At 38.8% G+C, this 16,475-nt stretch overlaps 1 protein-coding gene across 5 annotated transcripts in view; it reads right to left on the reverse strand.

Moving 5' to 3' along the window:
* The window catches only part of LOC123747665 (E3 ubiquitin-protein ligase TRIM32-like), a 335,458-nt gene that overhangs the window by 43,191 nt on the left and 275,792 nt on the right, over positions 1 to 16,475 (reverse strand). For 2 of the 5 annotated variants that reach the window (XM_069337361.1, XM_069337360.1), the window contains exon 1: positions 1,546 to 1,792. The exons of the other annotated variants lie outside the window; for them this stretch is intronic. The gene's annotated coding sequence lies outside the window, so the exon portion shown is untranslated. Of the gene's footprint in view, positions 1 to 1,545; positions 1,793 to 16,475 lie in introns of those variants that run through there. 5 annotated transcript variants of the gene reach the window in all.

A 16,475-nucleotide genomic window follows, 5' to 3' on the forward strand; every position in this document is an offset into this window, starting at 1 on the left:
TAGAGTATGCAGCTGGCAATGCCTTGGTCATGGGTTTGCAACACTACACAGTCCCAGTGAAATTTCTTATTATTATTATTATTATTATTATAAAAGTTATCATTATTCGATAGGCCAATGTCCACACCCCAACAATGCCAGGCATATAATTTACCCCAACAATTCCACTGGCCAACGTCCACACCTCTAACAATTCTATAGTCCTATTTCCATACCCCAACATTTTTGTTGAAGAAAAAAAAACATGCTGTTTGTTGACCAACTTGTATATTGGCTATTTTCTACCATGTTCCCCCCCTTTTTTCAGCTTTTATTATTTTTATTTTTTTCTTTCAATGCAATTATACTTTAAGCTTAATTACTATTAAGTTTTAGCCTAAGTGTTTTTTTTTCCCCACCTCACCTTGCCTGAAATGCTATGCGTACTAGTGGCTTTAGGTATTGTATGTACTACCTCTATCTTTAAATCAAACAGAATGTTTGTACTGTAACTCTGCAACTATGTACTGTATGTACTTTTCCTAAATAAATTTTTATTATTTTTATTATTAACAATTGTATGTTGGGGGTGTAAGACAATGTTGGAGCAGACAATGGTGGAGCAGAAAGCTCAGTACTCACTTCCCCCCTTCAGAGCAGGAGAGATTGCTGAAATAGAGGGAATACAGAGAACATATACGGCACGCATCGTTGAGATAAAACACCTAAATTATTCGGATCGTCTCAAAGCTCTCCGAATGTACTCTCTAGAAAGGAGACGAGAGAGATACCAAATAATATACACATGGAAAATACTGGAGGGCCAGGTCCCAAATCTACACAGTAAAATAACAACGTACTGGAGTGAATGATATGGAAGAAAATGCAGGATTGAACCAGTGAAGAGCAGAGGTGCCATAGGCACAATCAGAGAACATAAGAACATAAGAGCAAAGGCAACTGCAGACGGCCTAGTGGCCCATACGAGGCAGCTCCTATCTATAACCACCCAATCCCACTCATTTACATGTCCAACCCACGCTTGAAACAATCGAGGGACCCCACCTCCACCACGATACGCGGTAAATCAACAAATCAAATCAATCAACAACCCTGTTACCGAACCAGTATTTTCCCAAGTCTTTCCTAAATCTAAATTTATCCAATTTATACCCATTGTTTTGTGTTCTGTCTTGTGCTGATACTTTTAATACCCTATTAATATCCCCTTTGTTGTGTCCATTCATCCACTTGTAAACCTCTATCATGTCACCCCTAACTCTTCGCAGTATAAACATCAGAGGTCCACGGTTGTTCAACGTTCTCCCAGTGACTATAAGAAATATTGCCGGAACAACCGTGGACATCTTCAAGAGAAAACTGGACTGTTTTCTAAGAGAAGTTCCGGACCAACCGGGCTGTGGTGGGTATGTGGCCCTGCGGGCCGCTCCAAGCAACAGCCTGGTGGACCAAACTCTCACAAGTCGAGCCTAGCCTCGGGCCGGGCTTGGGAAGTAGAAGAACTCCCAGAACCCCATCAAGCAGGTAATGCACTCAAGTACTTACGGAGGATGATGAGAGTGTGAGGAACAAGGTGGTCAGGTGGAGCCAGTGACTCCTTCCTTCAACAGTTTTGTCTCTCCCTCGTGGTATATCCTCAATGTCTTCAGTGGTGTGGCCTCACCACACACTTACACTGTCATAAGTGTCCTGAGAGTACTGTGGGAGGGACAATTTGGCGGGTATTGTGGACACAGGTCTTTAAGACAGGCGAACTTCACGAGTCGTGGAGACGTCTATAGCAACCTTTGTTGTGATGACGTCACTCGCTCGCTCGCTTACTCGCCACGTCGCTCTTCCCATTTTCTTTGGTTACTGATTCAGATGTTTATTCAGGTAAGGTATATACATACAAGTGATGTTACATTAATGGATTGATATATAGATAGAGCTAGTACATACAATGCCTAAAGCCACTATTACGCAATGCGTTTCGGGCAAGAAAAACATTAATATCTAGAACTTAATACTAAGAACATAAGAACATAAGAGCAAAGGTAACTGCAGAAGGCCTATTGGCCCATACGAGGCAGCTCCTATTCTATAACCACCCAATCCCACTCATATACTTGTCCAACCCGTGCTTGAAACAATCGAGGGACCCCACCTCCACAATGTTACGCGGCAATTGGTTCCACAAATCAACAACCCTGTTACTGAACCAGTATTTACCCAAGTCTTTCCTAAATCTAAACTTATCCAATTTATATCCATTGTTTCGTGTTCTGTCCTGTGTTGATACTTTTAATACCCTATTAATATCCCCCCGGTTATGTCCATTCATCCACTTGTAAACCTCTATCATGTCACCCCTAACTCTTCGCCTTTCCAGTGAATGCAACTTAAGCTTTGTTAATCTTTCTTCATATGAAAGATTTCTAATTTGGGGAATTAACTTAGTCATCCTACGCTGGACACGTTCAAGTGAATTTATATCCATTCTATAATATGGCGACCAAAACTGAACTGCATAATCTAAATGGGGCCTAACTAGAGCAAGATATAGCTTGAGAACCACACCAGGTGTCTTGTTACTAACGCTGCGATTAATAAATCCAAGTGTCCGATTTGCCTTATTACGAACATTTATGCATTGATCCTTTTGTTTTAAATTCTTACTAATCATAACTCCCAGATCCCTTTCGCAATCCGACTTCGCAATCACAACACCATCTAGCTCGTATCTTGTAACTCTATCATCATTACCTAACCTCAGAACTTTACATTTATCAGCATTAAACTGCATCTGCCAATCCTTTGACCATTTCAAAACCCTATCTAGATCAACTTGAAGTGATAGTGAGTCCTCCTCCGAATTAATTTCCCTACCGATTTTCGTATCATCGGCAAATTTGCAAATGTTGCTACTCAAACCTGAATCTAAATCATTTATATATATTATAAACAACAGAGGTCCCAGGACAGAGCCTTGAGGCACTCCACTTACAACATTTTCCCACTCTGACTTGATTCCATTTATACTAACTCTCTGTTTCCTTTGGTATAGCCATGCCCTAATCCAGCTTAATATAGCACCCCCAATACCATGAGACTCTATTTTTTTAATCAGTCTTTCATGTGGCACTGTATCAAAAGCTTTGCTAAAGTCAAGGTATACAACATCGCAATCCTTACCACTATCAACTGCCTCAACAATGCTAGAATAAAAAGATAACAAATTTGTTAAACATGAACGGCCATTTATAAAACCATGTTGCGACTCAATTATTAATTTATGTTTTTCAAGATGAAGACGAATTTTATTTGCTATTATAGATTCGAGTAACTTTCCCACAATAGACGTTAGGCTAATTGGTCGATAGTTAGACGCAAGTGATCTATCTCCTTTTTTAAAAACTGGTATCACATTAGCAACTTTCCAAAACTCTGGCACTCTGCCTGACTCTATTGATTTATTAAATATGGTTGACAGTGGGTCACAAAGCTCCTCTTTGCATTCTTTAAGCACCCTGGCAAACACTTCATCCGGCCCTGGGGATTTGTTTGGTTTGAGTTTTACTATTTGTTTAAGAACATCCTCCCTGGTAACTGCTAAACTCGTCAACCTGTCCTCGTCCCCACCCACATAGACTTGTTCGGCTGAAGGCATATTGTTAAGTTCCTCTTTAGTAAATACAGATACAAAATATTTATTAAAAATACTACTCATCTCTTCATCACTATCTGTTATTTGACCTGTCTCAGTTTTTAATGGACCTATCCTTTCCCTAGTCTTAGTACGATATAACTGAAAAAACCCTTTAGGATTTGTCTTTGCTTGCCCTGCTATGCGGACTTCATAGTTTCTTTTTGCTTTCCTTATCTCTTTTTTAACATTTCTAACCAGTTGTACGAATTCCTGTTCTAAAGTGACCTCCCCATTTTTAATCCTTTTGTACCAAGCTCTCTTTTTACCTATAAGGTTCTTCAAATTCTTTGTTATCCACTTTGGGTCATTAGTATTCGATCTATTCAATTTGTATGGTATACTACGTTCCTGTGCTATGTTTAGAATATTCTTAAATAATTGAGCATAAAGAATAAAAAGTGTTGAGAACAAATACAAATAAAGATAAAAAAAGGGGGAACATGACTGAAAAAGCAGCACAAATACAATAGGTTGACAAACAGTGTTGATTAAAAAAAAAAGAAAATAACAGACATGGGTTGACAATAGAGGAGTGAGGTAGATTACAGGGAATTTATTAGGTAGTGTTTAGTTTTTATCTTAAACTGGTTGAGAGAGGTACAGTCTTTAACATGGTTGGGAAGGTCATTCCACATTCTGGGCCCCTTGATTTGCAGAGCATTTCTAGTTTGATTAAGACGTACTCTAGGAATATCAAAACTGTATTTATTTCTGGTGTGGTGCTCATGGGTTCTGTTACAACCTTCTATGAAGCTTTTAAGATCAGGATTGGCATTATAGTTTAGCGTTTTATATATGTATAATACACTTCAGAGAATGTGCAGTGACTTAATATCTAACATATTCAGAGATTTGAGTAGGGGTACCGAGTGATGTCTGGGGCCAGAGTTGGATATTGTTCTAATAGCAGCTTTGTGTTGGGTAATTAGAGGACGTAAGTGATTTTGGGTAGTAGAACCCCAAGCACAAATACCATAGTTGAGATAAGGATAGATAAGGGAGTAATAGAGAGTCACCAGGGCAGGGCGTGGTACATAATATCTGATCTTAGAAAGAATGCCCACAGTTTTTGAAACTTTTTTTGATATATTTAGAATGTGTCCCTGGAAATTCAGCTTGTGGTCAATGAGAATGCCAAGGAATTTGCCATCTAATTTGTTACAAATTTGGGTATTGTTTATTTTGAGATTTATATGACTAGAGGATTTATTGCCAAACAGAATATAGAAAGTTTTGTCAATGTTAAGGGTGAGTTTGTTGGCAGTTAGCCAAAGATGGACTTTATTTAGCTCAGTATTTACTGTGGCATTTAGAGCAAGAGGGTCAGGACTGGAGTAAATGAAGGTTGTGTCGTCAGCAAATAGAATTGGTTTGAGGTGTTGGGAGGCATTTGGAAGGTCATTAATGTAGATGAGAAAGAGGAGAGGGCCAAGTATGCTGCCCTGAGGAACACCAATGTTGATGGGTAGGGTGGGAGAAATTGTATTATTCACAGAAACATATTGGAGCCTGTCAGTAAGGTAGGACTCGAGGTATTGTAGGGAGTGTCCTCTGACTCCATAATGATGTAATTTAAGAAGAAGGTTATGGTGGTTGACAGTATCAAAAGCTTTACGCAGGTCCACAAATAACCCAACAGGGAACTCCTTTTTATCAAGAGCTGTATGAATCGAGTTAAGCATACTAATAAGTGCATCGTTAGTGCTTTTTTTGGGTCTGAAGCCATATTGGCAAGGGCTAAGTATATTGAGTTTGGCTAGATATGAGTAAAGCTGCTTATATATAAGTTTTTCAAAAATTTTTGACAAGTTTGGCAGGATTGATATAGGTCTGTAGTTGTTAACATCTGTGGGGTCACCACATTTGTGGACAGGCGTTACTCTCGCTTTTTTTAGAATATCTGGAAAGGTTTGGAGTTCAAGTGACTTGTTGAAGAGCAAAGCAATAGCAGGGGCTAAAGATCTGGAGGCTTTTTTGTAAATTAAAGTTGGTATCTCCTCAAGGGCACCAGACTTGGTTTTAAGGGAAAGGATTATCTCATTGACGTCAGTGGAGTTAATAGGCTTTAGGTACAGAGACTGTGAATAGTTACCTGTAAGATAGTCCTTAATGTCAGTACTGGAAGATGGAATATCATTTGCAAGGGATGAACCAATGGAAGAGAAGAACCTATTGAACTCAATAGCAGAATCAGAGGCTGAAAGCTGACCATCGTTATTAGACAGGAGAGTCGGTTTGTTATTTAAAGATTTCTTTGATCCCAATATTTGTGAAATTGTGCTCCAAGTTTGTTTAATGTTGCTCTTTATTTGAGTAAATTTATCTTCGTAGTATTTAGTTTTGGCTCGTCTAATTATCTTAGATAGCAATAATGAGTAATTCTTTGAGAATTCTTTGGAGACAATTCCTAACCTATACTTCTTCTCAAGGTCGTGTTTTTTGTTAATGGATTTCAGTATTCCCTTTGTAAGCCAAGGATTGTTAAGCCTTTTGCTTGTGACTTGTTTTGTAAGCCTAGGACAGTGGGTGTTATAAAGGCTAAGAGTTGTTTGTAGAAAAGATTGCACTGCTAGGTTGATGTCCCCTATGTTACCTAACTCGGACTCCCAGTTGACATTATCAGCAGCAGTTATAAAATTGTTTATAGCAGTTTCATTGTGCAGCCTAAAGCTTAACTCCCTTGTTTCTAGAGGTGGTTTGCTAATGTTAGTTAAGAGAAATGTGGGGTAGTGGTCTGTAGTGCTATCGGTGATTATACCTGAAGTAAGCGGAGAGGTTATGTTGGTCCAGATGTGATCTAGAGTCGTGACAGTGCTATCAGTGATTCTAGTAGGTCTAGTGATTAAGGGTATGAGGAAGCAGGAATTCATACAGTTGAGGAAGCTAACAGCAGTAGGGTGTTCTGGCTCGCAGAGGTCAATATTAAAGTCCCCTGCGATAATTAGGTGGTTTTTGTTCAGTCTGTTATCAAGTATTAGATTTCTAAGGTTTGAGTTGAATACAGACACATCAGTGTTGGGAATTCTATAGACTGCACCCACAGACAGGACAGACTCGGCACCCTTGACTCTGAAGCTGGCGAAGATATACTCCCCATAGCAGTCTCTAGTTCTAATTTCTTTTAAGCATGTTAGTTCTTGGTGGTAGTAAAGAGCAGTGCCACCACCTCTCTGAAGTTGACGACAGTTGTGAATTGCTGAGTAGTTAGGCATGTTAAAGAGTTGAGTAGTATCCTCTTTCAACCATGTTTCAGTAAGTATAATAAAAGAGAATTTGTTGCCAATAGTTTCAATCAAGGCACTAACATCATCGAAGTGTTTACCTAGGGATCTAACGTTCAAATTGATTACAGAGATATTGTGATTATGAGTTAATACATTGTTTACATCATGTGCTGCAAAATATCTGCAATTTAGATCATTAAAGTGATTATTGTCATAGATAGTGGATAAGAGGTTAAGTTCTGGGTCTATACTTGACTGCATAAAAAAGCTGATTGTAGAATCAGAAATAAGTAGAAATAAGCTATAAAATAGGGAAAAATATATACACAATACTGTACAAAACAAACACAAAAGGGGCTTACAGGGGTACAATGGAGTAAGGGAGTATGGATAGGCTAGGCAACCTAGGCAATTAATGAGATTAAAGAAAAAACATGTAAACATGGACTATACAAAACACAAGATATAAAAATACAAAACAAAAAATATAAGCAAGACTAAGCAATACAAAAAAAACAAATTGAGCAAAAATGAAAAAAAAAGAAAAAATGAGGTAGATTGCTTACGAGTACTCTCAGGTACACTGTAAGTAACAATTTGCAATTTGAGATGCAGGCAAAGCCAGGGGTACAATGGAGTAAGGGAGCATGGCGAGGCTAGGCAACCTAGGTAATAAATGAAATCAAAGAAAAGTTGAATAATAAACATAGGCAAATTTAAGCTAATGATTAATAACTATAGATAGTTCAGTAATGACTGTATAATTAAAAAGACCTGAAGAACTACTTAATAACTCAATTAAATAATTTCGGTAAATGACTAGGTAAGAGTAAGTTAAAAATTAAGTCAGAAAATGAACCAAGGAGACTTAGGATACCTAGCCCCACTAGTTGACAGGGGGTTAATTAAGTTAATTCATTGGGAGTGATAAGGTGAGACAAACCACATTGGGAGAGGAAAGTGTTGAGGTTTTCTTCTCTAGTAATCTTTGCCGACGTTTAATTTACTTGAGACACTAATATTGGTGGCCTCAACGAGGACAGGAAGTTGGCGACTTGTCAAAAATCCTACCCATTTGCCTGGACGATCTTTTCTATCTGTATTTTAAAACCCAGTAGAGTTTTGGCGTTTACCTTACCTACTCTTTGGCGGGTAGGCTGTTCCACGGGTTTACCACCATACGGGAGAAAAAGCCTCTCCTGTTTTCTGTCCTACATTGTGGCTTGTTGAGCTTGAACCCGTTGCTCCTCGTTCGTGTTACATCTGACCTTTTGAAGAAAGTGTCCGGATCAACATCGTCCAAATTGTTGAGTATTTTAAGTGTTTCGATGAGCTCCGCCCTGTCATGCCTGGTTTACTGTGTTGTTTGGCCAGTGGCCCTCAACCCTTCCTGATACGAGAGATGACTAAGCTCTGGTATGATTTTTGTTGCCCGGTGTTGCATCTTCTCCAGAGCAGCTATGTCTTTCTGAAGATAAGGTCTCAATGCCTGTATACAATAATCCAGGTGGGGGCGCACCAGAGACTTATACAATTGAAGGACTACTTTAGTTTCCTTGAAAGTAAAGGCACGCTTGATTATTCCCAAGGTTTGGTTCGCTTTTTTTTTACTGCCGCTCCCACTTGTTGTGCAACTTTTAGTGAATGATGGATTCTGATTCCAATGTCACATTCTTCATCTATCTGTTGTAAGGTAGTGTGGGCAATTTGGTAGTTGTGACGTGGAATGTTATGCCCTACAGGCAAGGTCTTGCATTTATCGACATTAAAGAGCATTTGCCAGTCATCTGACCATATTGGTGGAGTTCATGTAGATCTCTTTGTAAGGTCTCAATATCACTTTCACTTCCTTCTTTATCATAGATCTTAGTGTCATCTGCAAATGTGTCATCTGCCCAACATTCCATCTCCCAGGATGAACAGGACCAGCAAAAGCTGCTTGACTATGTTATTGTGTCGTCCCAAAATATTCCTGTGGAAAGTGAAGGTGAAAAGTGTATTGAAATAGTTCATGCTCTCATAAAAGACGAATTGCATGTCACTCTAAATAAAACCGACATTATTGCTGCCTACAGAGTAGGCAAAAAGAATCCATCAGGTCTGAACCAGCGAAAAATTTGCCTCAAGCTAGCTTCCCAGTCCATAAAATCGCATCTTGTCCGGACAGCTGCATCCCAATGAAAGAGAATCTACATCGACGAGTGCTTGACTAGAAAAAGACAGCAACTCCTCTACCGCCCCCATAGCCATCTCAAACTCCAACACAGTGCTCGGTTACAACTTCAACAGGCTACTCAACCCTTCCCAGTACTTATCCCAGAAGACAGCGATGGCCCGGGGCTCACTGGCGAGGCTCTTCCGTTTCAAGCAAGCCCCATCCCACATCAAGCTCCACCTGTACAGAATGATCATAAGGCCTAGCCTGGAATACCCTTACGTTCCCCTGAACCTCACCAACAAATCCAACATGCTGAAGATCCAACGAGTACAAAACAAAGCACTTCGCTTTGCGGAGGGCCTGACTCTGATGGACAGGGTAAGAACTGACCAAATCCATGAGACTCTCAACATGAAGCCAATGAACATAAGGCTCAGCTACCTGGCCAGAAGACAGCTGTACCGCATGAAGAACATGTATGTCCCAGACCCCGAAGATCCCTACGTAGCAGAAAACACCACCAGCGACTACGAGATCCACGAACCACAACACAGAACCAGAAGAATCACTCTCCAACAAAAAGTGATCAGACACATCCATGATGAGGCCTTCCCAAGCCCTCAGATACTAAGCAGCCTGCCAGACGACCCAGATGAGTGGCCCATCCCGGACCCCATCTACACCAATTGAAGAATAAAGAAAAAAATAAATAAATAAAAAAATAAATAAAAAAATAAATAAATAAATAAATAAAAATAAATAAATAAATAAATAAAACTCCTACCAAAAAAATATAAAACCAAAAAACCATTTGTCGTGGCATCAGAAGTGTAACTACCCTGATGTTGCTAAGATTAGCCTCCTTCAGCCAACCCCATCGGCTCTAGTGCTTTAGGACACCAACAAGGTCACAAACACTAGCCCCCCCAGCCAATGTACTGACAACCCAACATAACACATACGCAAACAAACAACACATACAAAAATGTCAACCCATGGGGGACAGGCCACCGAACTTTCAAACTTCCTCTCTCTCTACACCCGCATCCTCTTCCTGAATTTTATCTCCCCATCCCTCTACCTCCCCCATCCTTTCCATTCCCTATGGACATCAAAGCTAAAGCTCTACGGCCTGCGTCAAATCCGTCATCAAAACCCGGCTGCGATTCATCAGTGCTTCGTTAGAGATGGCGTGATTAAAGTGAGATGAGCCTGAAAACCCTACTGCTGCCAGCTTCCTCAACTGTATGAATTCCTGCTTCCTCATACCCTTAATCACTAGACCTACTAGAATCACTGATAGTACTGCCACGGCTCTTGATCACATCTGGACCAACATAACCTCTCCGCTTACTTCAGGGATAATCATCGATAGCACAACAGACCATTACCCCACATTTCTCCTAACTAACATTAACAAACCACCTCTAGAGATAAGGGAGATAAGCTTCAGGCTGCACAATGAAACTGCTATAGGTAATTTTATAGCTGTTGCTGCTAATGTCAACTGGGAGTCCGAATTAGGTAACATAGGGGACATCAACCTAGCAGTGCAATCTTTTCTTCAAAAAACTCTCAGCCTTTATAACACCCACTGTCCTATGCTAACGAAACAAGTCACAACTAAAAGGCTAAATAATCCTTGGCTTACAAAGGGGATGAGATAATCCTTTCCCTTAAAACCAAGTCTGGTGCCCTTGAGGAAAAACCAACTTTAATCTACAAAAAAGCCTCCAGATCTTTAGCCCCTGCTATTGCTTTGCTCTTCAACAAGTCACTTGAACTCCAAACCTTTCCAGATATTCTAAAAAAAGCGAGAGTAACGCCTGTCCACAAATGTGGTGATCTCACAGATGTTAACAACTACAGACCTATATCAATCCTGCCAAACTTGTCAAAAATTTTTGAATAACTAATCTATAAGCAGCTTTACTCATATCTAGCCAAACTCAATATACTTAGCCCTTGCCAATATGGCTTCAGGCCCAAAAGAGCACTAACGATGCACTTATTATATTAGTATGCTTAACTCGATTCATACAGCTCTTGATAAAAATGAGTTCCCTGTTGGGTTATTTGTGGACCTGCGTAAAGCTTTCGATACTGTCAACCACCAAAACCTTCTTCTTAAATTACATCATTATGGTGTCAGAGGACACTCCCTACAATACCTCAAATCCTACCTTACTGACAGGCTCCAATGTGTTTCTGTGAATAATACAATTTCTCCCACCCTACCCATCAACATTGGTGTTCCCCAGGGCAGCATACTTGGCCCTCTCCTCTTTCTCATTTACATTAATGACCTTCCAAATGCCTCCCAACACCTCAAACCAATTCTATTTGCTGACGACACAACCTTCATTTACTCCAGTCCTGATCCCCTTGCTCTAAATGCCACAGTAAATACTGAGCTAAATAAAGTCCATCTGTGGCTAACTGCCAACAAACTCACCCTTAACATTGACAAAACTTTCTATATTCTGTTTGGCAATAAATCCTCTAATCAAATAAATCTCAAAATAAACAATACCCAAATTTGTAACAAATTAGATGGCAAATTCCTTGGCATTCTCATTGACCACAAGCTGAATTTCCAGGGACACATTCTAAACATATCAAAAAAAGTTTCAAAAACTGTGGGCATTCTTTCTAAGATCAGATATTATGTACCACGCCCTGCCCTGGTGACTCTCTATTACTCCCTTATCTATCCATATCTCAACTATGGTATTTGTGCTTGGGGCTCTACTACCCAAAATCACTTACGTCCTCTAATTACTCAACACAAAGCTGCTATTAGGACAATATCCAACTCTGGCCCCAGACATCACTCGGTACCCCTACTCAAATCTCTGAATATGCTTAGGATTCACACTTTCGCGCTTAGAATTATCCATGAGTCGTCACCGTTTTTATGCGTCACCGCATAACAGACGACGCCTGTAGTCCATCGAAAAAATATTTGTATAAAATCCATTTATTATCCGATCAACTTGGGAATAGTATACAAATGTTTGCCATGAAATTTACGTTTTCTCTAATAGCCGAACAGCTTATAAAAGAAAACGGTGTGGAAGTGAATCATCGTGGTAAAACAATTGTATTATTGACACGACGAGTGTAATCGACGTAGTTTTTATATATGTTGTCGGTCAAACGCATCCTTATGTGACCTTTAATACTTATGTTCTTATAGAACATTCTATTGCGAGCACATTGGTACAAAAATTAAATACATACATCGACATATAATGTCAGGACAGTGAATTGAATATACACTTTTCAAAGCGAGTTTCGCCGATATGCTGCCGCGGGTAACACTTCGGCCACTTCCCACATTGTTTTGGGTTGGCTACGACATTAAATCTATATTTATATGCATATGTCCGTGTAGAAAATTTTATTGCGATTCCAATGATACCACAGTTAGCGATGTAGGACAACTGTAGGCTTCGCAACCATTAAGAGAGTGGAAACATTTTGTTGCTGTTTGGCGCTCTTGGCGAGTGATCTGAATAGTTTTTTATTTGGTGTTGACAGTCCTTATGCTTGGGCGGAATTTTATAGGTATGCTCTTATAGACAATTTCATTGCGAACACAGTGATACCAAATTTAAATACGTACTGCGCCTTCAATTATTGTCAGGACAGTAAAAAGAGTGTACACTTTTTCGGTCTTACCGCATAGGCGCGCGGAGCCCCGAAAGCATCTAGGGTATTGTTTTTTTTTTGAGCGCCGAGAGCGCGAAAGGGTTAGGACAATATCCAATTCTGGCCCCAGACATCACTCGGTACCCCTACTCAAATCTCTGAATATGTTAGACATTAAGTCACTGCACATTCTCTCATGTGTATTGAGAGAATGCACATTCTCTCATCTATTTAGTTTCCTACACTGAGCTTTAAATTTGCTCTGTACCTAGTGGTACCCAATCTCCTAATTTTTATGTAATATCAAACAACCTTATCATTGTGTTCATTGCTCTCTTCTTTTATGTGCTAGCCATATGCTGTATTGTGACTACCAATTTTTGTCAACTACCATTCAAGCTGTCATTGCAATCAATCTTATATTGTTTCTGCTGTATTGTGCCTACCAATTTGTTGTCAACTACCATTTTAAGCTGTCATTGCAATCAATCATAGCTACCTATGTGCTTTAATATACTGTACCTATAATTTTCTCTCATCTTTTTTTTTTTTTTTTTTTTTCATTCCATGTAATCTGTTATCATTTTTTGTCTATAAATTTTGCAAGTATTTACCTCCTTAAAATTTTCTTAGATTAAGGACCTGCCCGAAACGCTGCGCGTGCTAGTGGCTTTACAAGACTGTAATTACCATAATTGTATCCTCACATTCCTTATGTACATTCTTGTATATGCATAAATAAATAAATAAATAAATATTATACATATATAAAACGCTAAACTATAATGCCAATCCTGATCTCAAAAGCTTCATAGAAGGTTGTAACAGAACCCATGAGCACCACACCAGAAATAAATACAGTTTTGATATTCCTAGAGTACGACTTAATCAAACCAGAAATGCTCTACAAATCAAGGGGCCCAGAATGTGGAATGACCTTCCCAACCATGTTAAAGACTGTACCTCTCTCAACCAGTTTAAGTTAAAAACGAAGCTATACCTAATAAATTCCCTGTAACCTACCTTACCCCTCTGTTGTCAACCCATGTATGTTTTTTTTTTTTTTTTTTTTTTTTTCAAATCAACGCTGTTTGAATGTAATTTTCTGTAATAATTAGTAATTATATTTGTGCTGCTTTTTCAACAATGTTCCCCCCTCTTTTACCTCTATTTTTATTTGTACTCAACACATTTTATTCTTTTTACCCATTAGTTTTAAGCTTTAGTCATTAGTGTTTTTTCCTGCCCGAAACGCTTTGCGTAATAGTGGCTTTAGGCATTGTATGTACTAGCTCTATCTATAAAGCCAACAAACTTTGTAAAATCTCTTTATGTATGTACCTTTACCTAAATAAAAATTATTATTATTATTATTATTATAATTAGCTCCATTAATACAAAACATGGCCTTGAGAAGTATAGGTTAGGAATCGTCTCCAAAGAATTTTCAAAGAATTACTCATCATTGCTATCTAAAATAATTAGGAGAGCCAAAATTAAATACTACGAAGATAAATTTACCCAAACAAAAGGCAACATTAAAAAAACTTGGAACACAATTTCACATATATTCGGATCAAAGAAGATTTTAAATAACAAACCAATACTCCTGTCAAATAATGATGGATCTGCTTTCAGCCTCTGACACGGCTCTTGAGTTCAATAGGTTCTTCTCTTCCATTGGGTCATCCCTTGCAAATGATATTCCATCTTCCAACTACAAATACAAATACAAATATTTATTCAGGTAAAGTACATACATACAAGGTGAGATACAAAAGTTGATGGATTTACAGATAGAGCTAGTACATACAATGCCTAAAGCCACTATTACGCAAAGCGTTTCGGGGCAGGAAAACACTAAGACTAAAACTTAATACTAATTGAGATTAAGGCATAAATTGTGTTGAGAAAAAATACGAAAAAAATTTAAAAAGTTGAGGGGGGGTAAACATTGAAGAAAAAAACAAAAATACCATTTGGTCAACAAACAGCATTGTTTCAAGTAGTAGACATGGGTTGACATTTTGGGGGTGAGGTAGGTTACATGGAGTTAATAAGGTAGTACTCTGTTTTTATCTTAAACTGGTTGGGAGAGGTACAGTCTTTAAGTCCAGTCGAGTTAAGTCCAAATTAGTACAGTCCAGTACTAATATTCAGGACAATCTTACAGGTAACTATCCACAGTCTCTGTACCTAATGCCTACTAATTCCACTGATGTTACTGACATAATCCTTAACCTTAAAACCAAGTCTATTGCCCTTGAGGAGATACCAACTCTTATTTACAAAAAAGCCTCCAGATCTTTAGCTCCTGCCATTGCATTGCTCTTCAACAAGTCACTTGAACTCCAAACCTTTCCAGATATTCTAAAAAAGCGAGAGTAACGCCTGTCCACAAATGTGGTGATCCCACAGATGTTAACAACTTCAGACCTATATCAATTCTGCCAAACTTGTCTAAAATATTTGAAAAACTTATCTACAAGCACCTTTACTCTTATCTAGCCAAACACAATATACTTAGCTCTTGTCAATATGGCTTCAGACCCCCAAAAAACACTAACGATGCGCTTATTTGTATGATTAACTTGATACATGCAGCTCTTGATAAAAATGAGTTCCCTGTTGGGTTATTTGTGGACCTGCGTAAGGCTTTTGACACTGTCAACCACCAAAACCTTCTTCTTAAATTACATCATTATGGAGTCAGAGGTCACTCCCTGCAGTACCTTAAGTCTTACCTTACTGACAGGCTCCAATATGTTTCTGTGAATAATTCAATTTCTCCCACCCTACCCATCAACATTGGTGTTCCTCAGGGCAGCATACTTGGCCCTCACCTCTTTCTCATCTACATTAATGACCTTCCAAATGCCTCCCAACATCTCAAACCAATTCTATTTGCTGACGATACGACCTTCATTTACTCCAGTCCTGACCCCCTTGCTCTAAATGTCACAGTGAATACTGAGCTAAATAAAGTCCATCACTGGCTAACTGCCAACAAAGTCACCCTCAATATTGACAAAACTTTCTATATTTTGTTTGGCAATAAATCCTCTAATCAAATAAATCTCAGGATTAACAATACCCAAATTTGTAACAAAGTAGATGGCAAATTCCTTGGCGTTCTCATTGATCGCAAGCTGAATTTCCAGGGACACATTCTAAATATATTCCCCCCAAAAATAAAAAACTGTTGGCATTCTTCCTAAGATCAGATAATATGTACCTCGCCCTGCCCTGGTGACACTCTATCACTCTCTCATCTATCCTTATCTCAGCTATGGTATTTGTGCTTGGGGTTCTACTACCCAAAATCATTTACGTCCTCTAATTACTCAACACAAAGCTGCTATTAGGACAATATCCAACTCTGGTCCCAGACAGAACTCGGTACCCTTACTCAAATCTCTGAATATGCTAGATATTAAGTCACTGCACATTCTCTCATGTGTATTATATATATATAAAACGCTGAACTGTAATGTCAATCCTGACCTTAAAAGCTTCCTAGAAGGTTGTAACAGATCCCATGAGCACCACACCAAAAACAAATACTTATTTGATATTCCAAGAGTACGACTTAGGAGCCATGGTACCCGAAAATCCGATGAAAAATGGAATATTTACGAAAAATTACGACAAATACTACAACGTTCTGGCAACACTGTGCTCCAAACCGTGTAATGATATCTTGAAAAATAACGTAATTAGAGTCAAATTTCCCGCTGCAACTTTCGTGAAT

The sequence above is a fragment of the Procambarus clarkii genome, chromosome 37 (assembly GCF_040958095.1).
Source record: "Procambarus clarkii isolate CNS0578487 chromosome 37, FALCON_Pclarkii_2.0, whole genome shotgun sequence".
Taxonomy (NCBI): Eukaryota; Metazoa; Arthropoda; class Malacostraca; order Decapoda; family Cambaridae; genus Procambarus; species Procambarus clarkii.